General features: G+C 41.0%; 1 long non-coding RNA gene across 1 annotated transcript; it reads left to right on the top strand.

Moving 5' to 3' along the window:
* Positions 1–2,141: 2,141 nt before the first annotated feature.
* On the top strand, positions 2,142–3,647 carry LOC138880313 (uncharacterized). The gene is made up of 2 exons (XR_011402856.1): positions 2,142–2,504; positions 3,328–3,647. It is a non-coding gene; the product is annotated as an uncharacterized lncRNA (long non-coding RNA).
* The last annotated feature ends 8,293 nt before the right edge of the window (positions 3,648–11,940 follow it).

Consider the following 11,940-nt stretch of genomic DNA (forward strand, 5'->3'; position numbering starts at 1 on the left):
AGACCTGTACTGGGCTCCGAAACTAAAATACGGGCCCGATACTAATGGTTTCAAGCACATTTCTCTTTCAAAAACTCATAATTAATTCAGAAAAAGAATTTATTTCAAAAATTCATTTCTCAGGCTTGGGACCTCGGAATTCGATTCCGAGCATACGCCCAAGTCCCATATTTTTTACCCAAAATATTGACCGAGGTCAAATTAATTTATTTTACAATCAAAATTCATCATTTTTCACAAATTTTCATATAATGTCTATCCGGCTACGAATCGAGGTGACGCTGAAAGAGGTTTTTAAAGCCTTGGAATGCAGAATTCAATTTTAAAACAAGTGATGAAGGAAGAAGGAAGTACCTGAGTCGGGGAAAAGATGGGGGTAACGGCTTCGCATATCGGACTCGGACTCCCAGGTCGATGCCTCAACGGGATGACCTCTCCACTGAATACGAACAGAAGAAAAACTCTTCGATCTCAATAGATGAACCTGCCGGTCTAGAATAGCTACCGGCTCCTCCTCATAAGACAAGTACTTGTCCAACTAGACAATGCTGAAATCTAACACATGGAATGGATCGCCGTGATATTTCCGAAGCATGGACACATGAAACACTAGGTGCACGGCTGATAAGCTCGGCGGTAATGCAAGTCTGTAAACCACCTCTCCCACTCTATCAAGAATCCCAAACGGGCTAGTTAGCTTAGCCCTTCTTCCCAAATCTCATCATGCCCTTCATAGGCGACACTCGAAGCAATACCCGCTCACCGACCATGAATGTCAAATCTCGAACCTTGCAGTCGGCATAACACTTTCGCCTGAACTGAGCTGTACGAAGCCTATCCTGAATAATCCTGACCTTGTCCAAGGCATCCTGTACTAGATCCGTACCCAACAACCGAGCCTCCCCTAGATTGAACCATCCAACCGGCGACCGACACTGCCTACCATACAAAGCCTCGTAAGGAGCCATCTGGATACTCGACTGGTAGCTGTTGTTGTAGGCAAACTATGCTAAAAGCAAAAACTGATCTCACAAGCCTCCAAAGTCAATGACACAAGCTCGGAGCATATCCTCTAAAATCTGAATTGTCCGCTCAGACTGCCCGTCCGTTTGAGGATGAAACATTGTGTTCAACTCAACATGTGTGCCCAACTCTCACTGAACTGCCCTCCAGAAATGCGAGGTAAAATGCGTACCTCGGTCTGAAATGGTAGACACAGGCACACCATGAAGACGAACAATATCCCGGATATAGATCTCAGCTAACCTCTCGGATGAATCGGAGACTGCCACAGGAATGAAATATGCTGACTTGGTCAGCCTATCAACAATAACCTACACTGCGTCAAACTTCCTCCGAGTCTGTGGGAGTCCAACGACGAAATCCATAGTGATCCACTCCCACTTCTACTCGGGAAGCTCAATCCTCTGAAACAAACCACCAGGTATCTGATTGTTACACCCCGCAATGTTACGTCAATATTATGTCCTACAGTATTATATTACGACAATGTTATGTTCTGCATTAATATGTTACGATGATGTCACCCTCTATCGTAATACATTTATGGTGATGTTATGTTTTGCGATAATAAGTTAGAACAGTATTGCACCCTACAATATTGTATGTTGAATTTGTCGTAAGGTAATTGACATCAGTCCAAGGAAATGATTATTTGGGAATTATAAGGATCATAAGTGATGAGTAAATTCGTGAAGGTAAAAGGGTAAGTAAATTCAAAGAAAACGAATTTTGTCAAAGTTTAGCATTTTGGGATAAAATACGGCCCGAGTTAAAAATACCCGATATTTACGGACTAGTGTCATACAAGGTACTACATGGTCATGATAGTAAGGTGTATAAGTTATGTGGAAAGTGAGTAATATTTTAAGTAATTTAAAAAAATTCTTAATTATATGGGTAATTAGTTAATTATCGGGTAGCGGGATATTACCTAATTAATTAATAAGTTATAGGATAATATTAAAACCCCTCCCCCACCCCACGTGGCATCAAGACACCATCTAAACAAAATGACTCATTTAGTCATGATTGGTTAGGTGTCAATTAGTTAAGCTAACCTTCACAATTTAATAATATTTCCTAATATTTTAAGAAGCATTTTTCGGACAAGTTCTCATATGCAGAGTGTTGCTCTTTTTTTCAATTGTGAGAAAGAAAACTTTTTCTGTTTTTTGATCGAAATGTAAAATGGTTCCAACTTTAACTTTCAAAATAAGCTAATCAAGAATCCTTGATTTCTTTTGTATCTGTGTATCAAGACTTCATCATTTCTTAAGAGTTGGGGCAAGCTATTGAGTACATAGTGATACTGTAGTTTCTTTACATAATATGCAATAATGGTGGATCTTACCTCCAAGTCGATATCTACTACATGCTACACCTTGGCTTTACGAAAACTGGGGGCATATTCAGTGTTAAACTATCACACAAAGACGTATATCATAGAAATTCTCAACTTACACCACTCTCTCGCAGCTCAGGTATGTTAAGGCTATCCCTTCTTTCTTTTGGCATGATCCATACGATATGAACGAAACGTGCAAATGCACAAATTCCATAAATGACTCTATTCATAGAAGTATTAGAGATATCTATGTTCTTGAATTTTCGTGTGTCATAATATTTTATCATCTGTTCATGGGTCTCAGAAAAATATGAAAGTTGAAAAGAGTTTACTTTATGATATTGCTCAAAAGCAAAATGGTCTTATGAAGCTCCGAAAGATTTTATTAACGTACTTTTCATGCGTTGCATTCATGTGCATTGACCCATGACCAGATGACGTTATATACGTGTATATATGTATGTATATATATGTATATGGGATATGGGAAAGGTTGCGGCGTTATATACGCACTACCACATGATCAACTGGTATATGATGATGATGTTGCCCACAACGGCTGAAATATGATCCAAACAGCGTTATATACGCGTATATATGTATGTATATATATGTATATGGGATATGGGAAAGGTTATGACATTATCTACGCATCACCACTTAATCAGCTGGTATACGACGATGATTTTGCCCACAGTGGCCGATATGATATGATGGGATGCCCTCAGAGGCTAATGTGTTATGATACATGTACCTATGCACGATATGACATTCATACGCATATGCATGACGCTAAAAGTAATTTATGATTTACAAAGTTATTCAGACTTACAAATCGACTCATGTACTCTATATTTCTTCCATGCCTCTTATGTACTTATTTATGTGCCTTACATACTCGGTACATTATTCGTACTGACGTCCTTTTTGCCTGGGGACGCTGCGTTTCATGCCCACAGGTCCCTATAGACAGGTTGAGAGCCCTCCAAGTAGGTTATCAGCTCAGAGGAAGATGTTGGTGCACTCCATTTGCTTCGGAGTTGCTTGTTTGGTTAGTATGATTTAGACGTGTATTGTTTGGTATGGCGGGACTCTATCCCAACCTTTATGATATTTATGTACTCTTAGAGGCTTATAGACATATGTCATATACGTGAACGATTGTACGGCCTTGTCGGCCTATGTTTTGACTTTATAAATGATTATGTTGGCCTATTAGGTCTGTATGTCTCGTGTATATGATGATGTAATAAGAATGATACGTTACGTTGGTACTCGATCCTGGAAGGTACCAGGTGCCCGTTGCGGCCCATCAGTTTGGGTCGTGACAGTGATGCTCGTACTTAACTTGCTAACAATTCAAACATCGAGCCACATACGCAATGATATCCTTCTTCATTCTTCTCCACCAATAATGCTGTCGCAAATCCTGATACATCTTAGCAGCGCCTGGATGAATAGAATACCGGGAACTATGGGCCTCCTCTAAAATCAACTCTCGAAGCCTATCCACATTAGGCATACAAACTCGACCTTGCAACCTCAAAACTCCATCATCTCCTAAGGTAACCTGTTTGGCACCTCCGTGCTACACCGTGTCTCTAAGGACACACAAATGGGGATCATCATACAGACGATCACGGATATGCTCCAATAAAAAGGAACGAGCGACCGCGCAAGCTAACACACGACTCGACTCAGAAACATCCAACCCCACAAACTAATTGGCCAAAGCCTGAACATCCAAAGCCAGGGGTCTCTCACCGACTGGAATATAAGCAAGACTGCCCATACTAGCTGACTTCCTACTCAAAGCATCGGCCACCATATTAGCCTTTCCCGGATGATATAAGATGGTGATATCATAGTCCTTTAATAGCTCTAACCACCTCTTCTGCCTCAAATTTAATCCTTTTGCTTGAATAAATACTCCAGACTCTTGTGATCTGTGAACACCTCATATGTCACTCCATACAGATAATGCCTCCAAATCTTCAACGCGTGAATAATGGATGCTAACTCCAAATCATGAACCGGACAGTTCTTCTCATGAATCTTCATCTGCCGCGAAGCATAGGCAATGACCTTTCCATCCTACATCAACACTACACCAAGTCCAATACGAGATGCATCATAATAAACTGTATAAGGCCCTGAACCTATGGACAAAACCAATACCGGTGCCGTAGTCAAAGCTGTCTTGAGCTTCTGAAAGCTCGCCTCGCACTCGTCAAACCATCTAAACTGGGCACCCTTCTAGGTCAACCTAGTCATCGGGGCTACGATAGATGAAAACACCTCCACAAACCGACGATAGTAGCCTACCAATCCCAAGAAACTCCGGATCTCTGTAGCTGATGCTGGTCTAGGCCAGTTCTTGACTACCTCAATCTTCTTCGGATTAACCTGAATACCCTTTGCTGATACAACATGACCCAGGAATGCAACTGAACTCAGCCAGAACTCACACTTTGAAAACTTAGCATACAACTGACTATCCCTCAAAGTCTGAAGAACCACTTTAAGATGTTGCTCGTGCTCCTCCCGGCTATGGAAATAGATCAAAATATCATCAATAAAGACTATCACGAACAAATCCAAGTAAGGCATGAACACTCGGTTCATCAACTCCATAAAAGCTGCTGGGGAATTTGTCAACCCGAATGATATCACCAAGAATTCATAATGTCTGTACCAAGTGTGGAAAACTGTTTTAGGGACATCGGATGCCCTAATGGTCAACTGATGGTAGCCAAATCTCAAGTCAATCTTTGAGAATACCTTGGCACCCTGAAACTGATCAAACAAATCATCAATCCTCGGCAATGGATACTTATTCTTGATTGTAACCTTGTCCAACTGCCGGTAATCAATACACATTCTCATCGATTCGTCCTTCTTCTTAACAAACAATATCGGCGCACCCCAAGGTGAAATACTCGGTCTAATAAAACCTTTCTCAAGCAAGTGTTGCAACTACTGTTTCAACTCTTTCAACTCAAGCGGGGCCATACGATACAGCGGGATAGAAATGGGCTGAGTGCCCGGAGCCAAATTAATGCAAAAGTCAATATCCCTGTCGGGTGGCATACCTGACAGGTCTGAAGGGAATACCTCAGGAAACTCACGAACAACGGGCACAGAATCAATAGAAGGAACCTCAGCACTAGAATCACGGACAAAGGCCAAACACCCCTTCTTGACCATACGCCGAGCCTTCATATAAGAGATAACACTACGGGTAGAATGACCATGAGACCCTCTCCACTCTAAACGAGGTAAACTCGGCAAGGCTAAGGTCACAGCCTTGGCATGACAGTCCAATATAGCGTGATAAGGTGATAACCAGTCCATCCCTAATATGACATCGAAATCAACCATGTCCAGAAGAAGCAAATTTACACGGGTCTCAAGACCCCCAATCACAACTATACATGAACGATGGACTCGATCTACCGCAATAGAATCACCCACTGGTGTAGACACATAAACAGGAGCACTCAAAGAATCACTAGGCATGACCAGATATGGTGCAAAATAAGATGACACATAGGAGTATGTAGATCCCTGATCAAATAAAACTGAAGCATCTCTGCTACAAACCAGAACAGTACCTGTGATAACTGCATCAAAAGCCTCAGCCTCGGGCCTGGCTGGAAGAGCATAACATCGGGGCTGGGCCCCACCACCCTGAAGTACATCTCTAGGATGACCTGCTGCTGGCTGGCCTCCACCTCTAGTAGTCTGAGCTCTACCTCTAATACCTCTACCTCTACCTCTAGCACCTCTACCCCCACCTCTAGCTAGTTGGGCGGGCTGTGGAACACTCGGTACCTGAACTATGGCACGGGAACCCTGCGGCTGAGAACTGCTCGGTGCTCGAGGGCAATATCTAGCAATGTGCCTCGTGTCGCCACAAGTAAAACAAGCCCTCGGCTGCTGAGCCTGACGACCTTGGAAACTCTGAAGCGGCGGTGCACTAATAGGAGCTGGTGGTGCACTATAGGTCTGCTGATCAGAATACTACATATGAGAACCACGACCACCTAAAGCACCGTGAGAAACCTGAAGTGTTGACTGAAAATACCTAGGAGGATGGCCTCTACCATACGAATCCCTACCTCCAGATGAGGTACCACCGAATCGGCCTGAATGACGAGGCCTTTTGTCAGACCCCTGACCACCTCCCTACAATAGAACCACCTCAACTCTCCGGGCCACATTGGCCGCCTCCTGGAAAGAAATCTCACTCCCAGTCTCCCTAGCCATCTGAAGTCGAATCGGCTGGATAAGTCCCTCAATGAACCTCTTCACCTTCTCTCTCTCGGTGGGAAGTATGATAAGAGCATGACAGGCTAAGTCGATGAATCTGGTCTCATACTGAGTAACTGTTATGGAACCCTGCTGGAGACGCTCAAACTGCCTCCGATAGATCTCTCTCTGAGTAATGGGGAGAAACTTCTCCAGAAATAGCTAAGTAAACTGCTCCTAAGTCAAAGCTGGTGATCTAGCTGGTCTAGCCAAGCAATAATCTCTCCAACAAGTCTTGGCAGATCTAGACGAGCGAAAAGTAGCAAAATCGACCCCATTGGTCTCCACTATCCCCATGTTCCTGAGAACCTCATGGCAGTTGTCCAGATAATCCTGGGGATCCTCAGAGGATGCACCGCTAAAAGTAATAGTGAAGAGCTGGGTGAAACCTATCCAACCTCCGCAAAGCCTCCGAAAATGTAGCTGATCTAACACCGGTCTATGCTGCTATTCAGCTAAAGAAGTGGTACGTGACCTTGCCATTCGCGAAAGGACAAGAGTAGAGGTTTAAATTTAGCATTGAGAGAACAAAATCGCACGACAGGAAAGAATAAATATGAAGTTTTCCCTAACTCTGTAGCCTCTAGGGATAAATACAGACGTCTTCGTACCGATCCCTCAGACTCTACTAAGCTTGTCTATGAACTGTGAGACCCATGTAAACTAGAGCTTAGATACCAACTTCTCACGACCCGGATTTCCCACCCTCGAGAGCCGTGATGGCGCCTACTGGTGAAAGCTAGGCAAACCAAATTATTCTAATTACTTAACCTTTTCCAGTTTTAAACTATTATCCGTAATGAGTACATATCATGCAATTAGCGAAAATAACGAAAGACAAAATCTGATAATTAATTTTAATACAAACTGCGGAAGTCTAAATATAGCTCTACCCAGAATTTGGTGTCATAGTTTCATAGACGGTCTACGAATACTACATACGAAGTCTGAAAGATGAAATAGACATTGTTTCTGAATTGAGCAAAGAAAACAGGATAAAGGAAAGATAGGAGGTGACGCTAAGGCCCGCGAACGCCTGCAGGGTTACCTCGGGTCGCCTGTTAGACTGTAGGAAGCAACCTCACTACGGTCCAAAGTCTACAATACTGGGATTTGCACAAAAGAGTACAGAGTGTAGTATTAGCACAACCGATCCCATGTGCTGGTAAGTTCCTAGCCTAACCCTGGCAAAGTAGTGACGCGGCTAGGACCGGACTACCAAATAAACCTATGCAGTTAAGTCATATACAACGGATATATAAAAGCAGATAATTACAGTTAAAGATGGGAGGGGGAAACATGCTTCGGGGAATAACAGATAACAACAGAATATCAAGAGAATATAAAGAAACCAAAATCTAATTACTAACACTGATAAGGAAAACAAATGTAGAGTTCACTTTTATACAACATCTCGTTGCAGGCGTACAACCCGATCTCATTTCATGTATCTCATTGCAGGCGTGCAACCCGCTCCCATTTCACATATCTCGTTACAGGCGTGCAACCCGCTTCCATTTCACATATCTTGTTGCAGGTGTGCAACCCGCTCCCATTTCACATATCTCGTTGAAGGCGTGCAACGCGCTCCTATTTCTTTTATCAACACCAATTACAAAAAGGGTCCCGACAAGGGAACAATAATATCAAAACAAACATCCCGGCAAGGGAACAATAATATGACAATAGCCTCCCGGCAAGGGAACAATAATGATAATAATATCCCGACAAGGGAACAGTAATGATAATAACATCCCGACAAGGAAACAATAATGACAATAACATGTGCAGCGCAATAAACCACAACAGAGTCATAATAATTACAATACAAGACTCACAAGCATGCTTGACACCAACATATAGATACTCGTCACCATGCTTATACGTCATACTCCACAATTAACACGTAGCAAATAAGACACGACTCCTAATCCCTCAAGCTAAGGTTAGACCAAACACTTACTTCGATGCCACGAACACAATTCAAGCCTCTACTATCGCTTTACCTCGTGATTCCACCAGATATTCACTCGTATCTAGCCATAATTTACTTAATTACATCAATAAACGCTAAATGAATCAACTCCAATGCATGAAAATAAGTTTTCCAATGTTTTACCCAAAAAGTCAAATCACATGGTCAAAACTCGAGGTTCGAACCAAAACCCGATTACCCATTCCCCCACGAACCCAAATATATAATTTGTTTTGAAATCGGACCTCAAATCGAGGTCTAAATCCTCCTTTTTTGAAAAACCTAGGTTCTACCCAAAACACCCAATTTCCCCCATGAAAATCATTTATTTTGAGTTGAAATCATGTGAAAAGATGTTAATGATTGAAGAAAACGAGTTAAAATTGACTTACAATCGATTTGGAAGAAGAGTTGTCTATGAAAAATCGCCTAAGAGTATTTTGGTTTGGAAAGAGTGTGAAAAATGGGAAATTTTCGGCTAAGTATAAAAATTGCAGGTTGTAGATATAGGAATTGCGACCAGGGTTCGCAATTGCGAACCCCGACCTCTGCTATGTTCGCATTTGCGACCAAGTAGATTTTCCGAACTTCTTCGCATTTGCGATAGACCTCTCGCAAATGCGAAATCGCATTTGCGATACAAGAGTCGCATATGAGACTAAGGCAGTAGCTGGGGGGAATCACATTTGCGATGGGGACCTCGCATTTGCGAGATAGTGCTGGCCTGGGCTAGTTCGCATTTGCGACATAGCCTTCGCAAATGCGATCTCGCATTTGCGTGCCAGGCTTCACAAATGCGAAGCCTGCAGGCCTGCAATACATCAGTTCAAAATCTGCAACATCCTAAGTCAAATATCCACTCTGTGGCCTATCCAAAACTCACCCGAGCCCTCGGGGCTCCAAACCAACCATGCACACCAACCTAAAAACATCATACGGACTTGCTCGTGCATTCAAATCACAAAAATAACATCAACAACTATGAACTGAGCATCAAAATCATGAAATTTCTTAAGAACTTCAAACTTGCCAAAATTTTCAAATAAGGTCCGATTCACATCATTTCAAATCCGTTTCTTACCAATTTTCACAGGCTCGACTCAAATCATATATAAGACCTGTATCGGGCTCCGGAACCAAAATACGGGCCCGATACCAATGGTTTCAAACATATTTCTCTTTCAAAAACTCATAATTAATTTAGAAAAAGAATTTCTTTCAAAAATTCATTTCTCGGGCTTGGGACCTCGGAATTCGATTCCGGGCATACGCCCAAGTCCCATATTTTCCTACGGACCCCCCGGGATCGTCAAATCACGGGTCCGGATCCTTTTACCTAAAATATTGACCGAAGTCAAATTAATTCATTTTACAATCAAAATTCATTATTTTTCACAAATTTTCACATAATGTCTATCCGACTACACGCCCGGATTGCTCACGCAAATCAAGGTGATGCTGAAAGAGGTTTTTAAGGCCTCAAAACTCAAAATTTACTTTTAAAACAAGTGATGACCCAAAAGGTCATCACACGAACCATGCCTCGTACCAAAATTTGTACAAAAGCATTTCAATAATTCCAAATTTTTGCATTGAGAATATGTTTGTATCCCTCATTTCAAAAAGATAAGCACATAAATACAAATCCTTTTTCAAAACCACCAATCGCTATTCCACACCACCCTAAATGCTGAAAAAAGAAAATCACAGGCCAACAACTTTACAGAATTTAAATAATTTCAATTCAGTATAAGTCCGGATTTTGAAAATAAAATCAAGAATAGTAAACGTGTGCAGATCCAAACAAAAGGTTCGATAAATAGAAGAAAACCCCAAAAAAACAAAACTGACCGTCTAATGGTGCAATAAATTGAGCAGCTCGACATGGAAGACTGAAAAAGACGAAGGAAAACGAAGGAGAACATAAAAAAGTATTATGAATAAAGAAGACGTTGAGTTTGATCTAACTCGGAGAATTTGATTTGAGAATGAACACAACAAACTCAAATAATTCAGTTCTCTAAGGACGTGTAAATGTTAAGAGTAAATAGGATAGCACGTGTCTGACACATGTAATTATGCAGTTCAGTGGTAAATCAGAATAGTTGATTTTTGTAGTTATCCGGCAATATCCAATCAGTTAGCAACTCTCTGAATCTTATTCCCAAAGTACCCTTACGACCCAAAGCTCATCTCCTTAGCCGCTTCTATAATAGTAGTAATATATATATATATTAACATTAGAAATATTTCAACTTTGAATTAAAATATTCAAATTTTTATTTTGGAAAATGAAATTTCTTACAACAAGATCTAAGGCAATGTATTGCATACACTTAGCAAAAATCTTATTAATTTGAATTAACCATTATCAATATAAAGAATAATATTACTAAGTGAATTTAAATGTTTTATATATAAGAAAACTAGATTCCTTATGAAAAAATAATACACTATAACCAACAATTATAATAAATAAAAAAGTGGCCACCAATTTTATTGAAATACTGGTGCAGTAACAAAACCCTCTGGACTAGTGCTGATGTCTTAACCTGATCATCAATAATCTCATCCTCCACCTAATCCGCTAGTGGGTTTGCTGAAACTGCCTTAGTGCCACCACAGGCTCCGGTGGGTACTCCACCTCTAGCTGAGACTATGCGAGCCCTGCCCCTGCCCCAGGCCTCCCTTCCCCGCTATAGCCGGTGGTACTACCTCTCCCTCACTTATTGTTGAAACGCCCGTTCTTACTATCTGTGGGAGAGTAGGATAGAAAGAATTAGATTTAGACCAATCAACGCACGATAAGGAATGGAGGCACGAAAATGACAGTGCTCAAGTAGTACAGTTCTTGGATTAGCTTTTCATCTTTCTCCTCTCTGGTTTTCACATTTTCTTACAATTTGATTAGTAATAATAAAGTTATCAGAATTAATTGAATTCAAGTATTATACTTTGAGTTGTGACATTTTAACCACCGGAATTGATTCCTCATTTTGATATGCTCACGTCACTCCACTTAAAATCTAATTAAATGTGTCTTCTGCCCTTTGTTCCTATTCTTTCACATTTTCTCTTGGCATTTTGGGTGGTATATCTTAAATCTTTTTAGAGTAACATGACCATTCAATTGCTAGTTCATCTGAATTCACTCATTTTTTAGGTTATCGATTTTTTTTTGGGGTTTCTACTTTTACTGATTTAGTTTCAAAAGAAATGAATTCAATCAAAAAGGAAACCTAATAAATTATATCAACAAACTTACATCAATGATAGGCAAAACGTC

Source organism: Nicotiana sylvestris, chromosome 1 (genome assembly GCF_000393655.2).
Source record: "Nicotiana sylvestris chromosome 1, ASM39365v2, whole genome shotgun sequence".
Lineage (NCBI taxonomy): Eukaryota > Viridiplantae > Streptophyta > Magnoliopsida > Solanales > Solanaceae > Nicotiana > Nicotiana sylvestris.